Source organism: Eptesicus fuscus, chromosome 6 (assembly GCF_027574615.1).
Source record: "Eptesicus fuscus isolate TK198812 chromosome 6, DD_ASM_mEF_20220401, whole genome shotgun sequence".
NCBI lineage: Eukaryota > Metazoa > Chordata > Mammalia > Chiroptera > Vespertilionidae > Eptesicus > Eptesicus fuscus.
The window spans coordinates 9,350,345-9,358,116 of NC_072478.1; the positions used below are offsets into that span (position 1 = coordinate 9,350,345).

The window sequence follows — 7,772 nt, forward strand, 5'->3', positions numbered from 1 at the left end:
CCCCGTCACTTGCTGCCAAAGGAACCACTTAGTGGCATTTAAGCAACCCTGGATCTGAGCAAGTTGGGTTTGCTCTGGCATGGCCACCAGACCCTGGAGGCCACCGGCCAGGCACTGCAGAGGTTCCAGGGAAGTGCCTAGATGCTAATTCTTACCCCCAGAAATTCAGCAATGAGAAATTAGTACAGCCCCCTTCAACCTCCAACCCTCACATGTCTTATTCCTCTCACTACTTAGTGATGGGAAGGTTCATTGTCATTTTTAAGAATATAATCCAACAACAATAACACATCATAGTAGAAAACATGCCCTCCCCCCAAAAAAATTCTAGAACAGAAAATATAATAATTAAAATTTAATTAGTTAGGAATTTATACAGTTTTACTATTATTTTAGTGGTTACCTTAGAAATTGACTAATTTAAGTGAATATGTTTAACAGTAGATTTTACACTGTTGAAAAAAGAGAATTAGTAAATAGCATATAAGCCAGAAAAGTCTTTCAAGAAAAAGCATAGAGTGACAAAGGGATGAAATGAATGAAGAGTGGATTAAAGATGAGTGAAATTCAGTAACAAGGTTTAATATATAGTTGATTAAAGCCCCAGAATGAGAATGAGAAAATGATGCAGACACAATAATTGAAAAGATAATGACTGAGAATTTTTCACAACCAATGAAAGAGATCTACAGATTTAAGAAGCCCAGTAACAACAAACATTTGTTTTCTCTTGGGAATTTGGGTGTAGCTCAGGTGGAAATAAATAAAAAAGAAACCCAAATCTAGATGCATCATAGTATAATTGCAGAAAACTAAAGGTAAAGGGAAAATCTTAAAGGAGTGACAATATATCCTATCTTTCAGGAGTAACATCAGAAATCAGAACATAGTAGAATAGAACACCTTCAAAATACTGAAAGAAAATAACTGCCAATCTAGAATTTTTACTGTCTTGAAAGTCCTTCAAAGACTAAGTTGCATTAATGACATTTCGAGGTAAGTAAAAATGAGACTATTTGTCCCCAGTAGATTATACTAAAAGAAGTCCAAAGAGATGGTCTTCAAGCAGAAATAAAATAATCTCAAACAGAAGGTTGGAGATGCAGGAAGAAAGGAGGAACAAGAAAAAAGATAAATATAAGGGTAAATCTAAATGAATACTGATGGTACACAATAATAATATCTCATTTGGATTTATATGTATATTTAAAATAAATGGTAACAATAACATAAAAACAAAGAGAAAGTAAAAAGAAATCAAAGTGTTCTAAAGTCCTTTTGTTTCAGAGGAAAATACATCAATCAATATTAGACTTCGATAGGTCAAGTATATATGCTGAATTTCTAGAGTACCTTTTGGAGGATTGCCAACCTGAGTGGCCTGATCAAGCTCTGGAATTTCAGTGTAAGAAAACTTTTCATGACTCACTTTTGGTTGCCATTCTCTGAGATTATTAAGGAGCCGCATGGGAGGGAAAGAACCAAAACCATCAAGGTTTCTCAAGATTTGAACTTAGGGGCCCTGCTATGTTAGACCAAGGTGGCCGTAACTACTTCCTAGAGACAGGGAAAGACAGTGAAGTCTCTTAAATACAAGTTCATTGGAAAAGTGGGAGTCCATGCTGAAGAGGATTCAGCATAAGGACCTAAGTTTCCATGTAAAAAGATTGGTTTCTTAAGTGAGGCTGGTAATGAAAGCTCCTCCATACCAAACCCCCGTCACAGTGCTTGCAACCTTGGGAAAATACTAGTAGCTGAGCATGAGAGCATCAACTAGACAGAAGCCTAAGTGGGCACATCCTGGGATGAGCCTGGCACTCATGTGTCCTCAAAGGACTATGTATTAGTTATTTATTGCTTCTTAACAAATTACCACCCCCCCCCCCATTAGTGGCTGAAAACAGCACACATTATTGTCTCTTGGTATCTTTGGGTCAGGAATCTGGATGTAGCTCAGCTTGGTATCGCTGGCTCAAGGTCTCTCATGAGGTTGTAGTCAAGATGTCAGCGGGGCTTTGGTGTCATCTGAAAGCTCCACTGAAGGGCAGAGAGAACTGTTTCCAAGCCAATTCACATGGATCTTAGTAGCCCCCAGCTCCTTGTCGTCTGTTGTCTAAAGGCCTGGCTCAGTTTCTTGGTCCATGGGTCAGTGCCCAACATGGCAGCCCAAGACAGAAGCCACAGTCATTTTACATTTTAATCTCAGAAGCCCCATGCCATCACTTACCATATTCGAGTCGTTAGAAGGGAGTCACTAGATCCCATCTCACACTCAAGTGAAGGGATTTCACCAGGGGGTAGATACCAGGAAGCAGGAATCATTATGAACCTTCTTACAGGCTTTTCACCATAGGGCTAGACCAATAAAATCTCACTACAGAGAGAACAGCAGCCTCTGACTGTAGAGAACAGACTCTCAACAGTGACACCATGACTTTGTGTGTCAGAGAGAAGCAAAGAAGATGGTCATAATAAGAATCACTATTTATTGAACACGTACTCTCTAAGCAAACACTGATCTAATCAATTTGCAAGTTATAAGCTGAATGTTTGCATGCCTCCCCCAAAATTTATGTTTAAGTCTTAACTGCCAATGTGATGGTATGAGGTAGTGGGTCTTTGGGAAGTAATTAGGTTTAGAAGAGGCCATGAAAGTGAAGCCTCCACAATGGGATTAGTGCTCTTACAAGAAGAGAAAGACAGACCAGAGCTCTCCCTCTCTACCACGTGGAGAACCAGCAAGTAGGGGGCTGTCTGCAAACCAAAAACCGGGTTTTTACCAGAAAGCAGATCTGCTGGCACCTTAGTCTTGGACTTGCCCGCCTCCAGAATTGTGAAAATAAATGCCTGTTGCTTAAGGCACCCAATCTATGGTATTTTGTTATAGCAACCAGAGCAGACTAAAATACATGTATTAACTTATTTAATCCTCATAATGACCTAATCACAATGGGTTGCTTGTATCTATATTTCACCATTGAGGAAAATAAGGCACAGAGAAGTTAAATAACTTGTCCAAGATCAATCATATAGCTAGTAAATGGTGGAGCTTGCATCGAAACCCAGGCAGTCTGATTGAAGAGCCCATGCTTTCATCCACTACATTCCACTGAGTGGATGTCAGTGTGAGCACATCGAATGGATGCTAACATCCTCCCTTAAGACTTGGGTTCTGTAGAATTTGGAGGGGGAATGAAGAGAAAGTTATCTGATGGGGGCTTGAGCAAGTGTTAACAAGAAAAATTGACATGTCTGTATCTTTGACTTTTTTTATTTTTATTTTATTGATTTCTTACAGAGAGAAAGGGATAGGGACAGAGAGTCAGAAACATCAATGAGAGAGAAACATTGATCCGCCGCCTCCTGCACACCTCCTACTGGAGATGTGCCTGCAACCAAGGTACATGCCCTTGACCGGAATCAAACCTGGGACCTTTCAGTCCACAGGCCGATGCTCTATCCACTGAGCCAAACCAGTTAGGGCTGCATCTTTGACATTTTTAAGTTCAGAAGCTGACTCCGGTAGTATTTATCTTCTTCGGATTGACCTTCAGATCCCTGTGCTATTGGGTACTGTGGTTTATCTCAAGTGGTAGAGATTTTGAAAACTCCAGGAAAGGCATCTATGGAACTCCACAAAGACTGACCCAAAGAAAGTCCTCAGAAGACAGCCAACTTTTCTCAATGGCTTTTGGTGGCCCATAATCACCCAGATTCCTGACATTGAAAACTTTCCTTACATTAAAAACTTTCCTTACATTAAAAACTGCCATAAAATGAGTTAGAAAAAATTGACTCGAGTCAGATCTAATCTAAAAACAAAGGAGGCTTTTCACTTAGTACCTCCAAATTTCTCCCTCTTCAAAGAACATTCTCTTTCAGATGTCTCCACAGCTGAAGTCATGGTCCATCTATCAGCAGCCACCACTGTCTCCCCACAATGCAAGCTGTTTGCAACACAGCGTGGCATAAGCCTTCTCACAAACTGGGACTGGAACCTATTTGCATTTCTTCCTAAAAATATGAAAATTCCCAAATGTCATAGATTCATTTTGCTTTTACCTTTGAAATAGAATCTACTTACTTTTCTAACTTCCTTAGTTCCATGTGGTCTTTCTTGCATGGAGGATATTCTTAGTGGGTGCATGTTGCACCAGGGTATGCACCCAATAAATACTCCTTGGGTGATGCAGTGAAGGAAGGCTTCCTCTGAAAGCTTTGCGTAAACATAAGATTTCATTGGCCTAAAAGGAGAATGACTATTTCCATTTGAACTTGGCCTGGCATCCACACTTTCTGCTTTTGGTACCACTGCTCCCTCTGCCAGTTTCTCATAATTCATCTGGAGGCCTGCTGCAACTCAAAGTAACTCCAGCCAAAGTAACTCCAGAGCGTGAGAGAGTAATTCTGTGAGCACCCGGCAGCAACATCCCGGGACCTGAGGCCAGTTTAGATTCAAGCAAAGGACCCTTTTGGAACCATTGCGCATAGAGGAAAACAAATCGCAATGGGTAAATTTGTTTTCGGTGCTGATTATTTTGCTCCAGTATACAGCGGAAGCTGTGGCATCTGAAACTGGCCAGGGACAAAGCAGAAGCAGTCTGCCATGGCTGGAGGTAACGTTTATATTTGCATGTTATTCGAAACATTAAGGACAGAGTCACCCCAAGCAGCTGTCAGATAACAAATGTATCCCTGTGCCAGTGTCCCCATGACTTTCCTCTGCCAAACCCTCCCACTTTTCCAAACTCACTTTGATTGCTTCATGTGGGTTACTGCTGGGATCCTTGAAACTTTCTCAGGCTGACACAGCAAACAGATGCGATGGCTGCCTGCACCCGAGTTGCCATTAGGCAGTGGTGCTATTATTGGCTCAACACTTAATTGGAGACTTACGTGGTTCTTGGTGCTGGTGAGGCTTGCCATCTTATTTGCAGAACTTTCTTAGGTGGGAGGAAAAAAGCCTGCCTCACACCCACTATGTTTCAAGTAAATGTTTGTAGAATTTTCTGGACCTCCACTGACCAGTCATCAATAGAGGGCTACTTCTAAAATTCATTTTAGCAGTAAACAGCTGTAGATGTTATCAAGATCTAGGCATATTCAGTACCAAAAATGCATTTACATATTCCCATTAAATTTCCCTTTACTACTATGATAACATATTCATGCAATTAACATGTCTACTTCTCTGACTAGTCCAAGACGTCCTGAGGTCTAGTGTTATTCATCTTTATATTCCTAGCTTCAGCACAATGTCTCTCGCATAGTAGGTATTCAATAAAATTCTGTGGAAAAGCCATGTTTAGCAGCTACACCTTTCAATGAGTCCTATATTAAATCTTCTAATTGACAGGTATAATGAGCTCCATAAATATTTCAAAAAGAAGGAAACCCATTTAACTTCCTGATCCCCTCTACATTCTCGCAAACCCTTGCTCTGAATGAGAAAGTGAGAATGTGAAAGCCACCCTCTTCTTGTGGTCATTATAAAAAAAATATTCCTTAGACTACCACCTTGATGTAGAGTTCCAAGCCAAACATTATTAGGGGAGTTTGAAATATAGAATGACTACAAACTTGCTCACTTATACACTGTACGAAAGGCAGAAGCCTAGTGGAAGCCAGGACTGAACAAATTACTCTTTTCCACTGGGGTCTAGCTCCCCAGCTTCAGAAACTACATGGGTCAATTCTTAGCGACGTTCTGGGAGGCATGGGCCAGAGGTCTCCTGAGAACAGCTAAGATGATTCTCTTCTCAAACTCTTTAGCCATGGGAGCATTTGCCAGGAGAGCCAGGTGTTCCATAAAACAGGGATCAGCAAAATTTGCCTGTAAAACACCAAATTTTAAGTATTTTTAGGCTTTGCAGTTCACGTATATATCAGTTGCATGTTCTTCTTTATTTTTTTTTGTTTTGTTTGTGTTTACAAACTTTAAAAATAAAAACTAAAACATAATTCTTCGCTGGAGGACATGTACAAGAAATTAGGCAGGGCGGCTGGATCTGGACCACAGGGAATAGTTTACCAACCCCTGCAAAAGATCACATTGATGTGACAGACATTAATATGATTCTTTCCTCCAACCCACCAATAAATTTATTTTATTTTGGACATTTCTTATTGAAAAGAGTAAAGGATCTCGGTTCAGAAAACCTAGGTTTCTACCTATAAGTCACTGTGTGATTTAGGCCAGCTCATTTGATTGCCCCATCGTAAAAATGTGGGCAATAAATAAATATCTTATATAGTTGTTCAAAGACTCCAATGAGATAACATATGTGGAAGTTCTTCGTAAACTATAAACTCTACTTAAGTGTTAGCTATTATTAATCTTAATGTTATATAACTCCTAGGGAATAGAATTATTCTGATAACATTATGGTTTACTTTGTATATATACAGTTCCAATGATAGAGTGTGGGAAAATCCCAAAGAAATATTTGGTTTGAATCATAAATTATTAGAAATCTTCAATCTTTTCTTAGAACCTTTTTTTTGCTTGTATGGGAAATTACTTGTAAGAAAAAGAAATTGTGGTTTTCTGACTTTCCACATTCACAGAAGAAAAACTACAAAAGAAAAAAATTATTTTTGTAAAAAATATTTGTAGGAATCCATTTTTAAATGTCAAAGATTTTGTCCAGAAGTTAAAACAAGTGAAGACTCATTTCTTTAGAAAAAGAGAAATTGAGATTAAGCCAAAAATTAATATAACATACTTTGGTGAGGAAAAAAAGGCGTGTTCAATTAAATGCTTTTGACTGATTGTGATCACACTGCTACCTTATCTAATACATTTAGGAATTGAACAGCTATTAAATATTGCCCAACTTTGGTGACAAACAAAACAAAAAAATGAATTTACATTTTGCCCATGAGATTATTAAGGTATTTCTTTTAAAAAAGTTATTTAAGAATGTCAAATTGTGGTAAATGATAATTGCAAATAGTGTCCACTTCTACAATGTGCATGACAAATCATCTCTAGTTCCTCAATCTTTCTTTTTTTAATTCTTAACACTTGATATCAACCCATACACTTCTTTTTAAAAGCTTTGAAATTTTTTACATTTTCACTTTTCTAGTTCTTTGGCTCCTCTTCCTTGAAAACATGAACATTTCTACCATTTTCTTCATCAACTTCAACTTCTCCCGCAGCTCCATTTCTCAGACAACAAAATCATTCATACTTATAAATAGTTGTCTAATGTACCTGTTCCCATTCAATTATAAGTTCCATGAGAGAAGGCATTTTGTCTTATTCCCTGTTAAATCCCTATTTAAGGAATATATAACCTGGCTCACATGTACTAACTCCCAGTGCTTTAATCACTAACATTCTGTGTATGACTCTGCATCTGGCCACATATCACACTAACAACCTCAAATTCAACATATATCCAAGCCACACTTATCACACTTATCAGCCACCTCACAAATCTCCTCCTCCTCCTGACTTCTTTCTATTAATTTTCTTAGTCACTTGGAGGTATCTCAGTCAATCAAACATCAATTTAATTGCTAAGTAATTGCCATCCATTCTGTTAAACAATGTTAAGATAAAAAAGCATAAATAGCTATAAATATTTTTAAAGTTATAAGACAATATCATGAAAACCTATATGCTAATAAGTATAAAAATAGATTAAAATACCCCAGTAAACTATAAACTATCAAAGAAATAGAATTGATAGACCAAACTTTCCCTTCTAAAATGATATTAAGTCAAATATTGTACACTTGAGTTTATACAACTTTAAAATAAA

At 38.2% G+C, this 7,772-nt stretch overlaps 1 non-coding gene across 1 annotated transcript; it reads right to left on the reverse strand.

Moving 5' to 3' along the window:
• On the reverse strand, positions 1 to 137 carry LOC114235136 (small nucleolar RNA SNORA76). The gene has a single exon (XR_003621319.1). It is a non-coding gene; the product is annotated as a small nucleolar RNA SNORA76 (small nucleolar RNA).
• Positions 138 to 7,772: the final 7,635 nt, after the last annotated feature.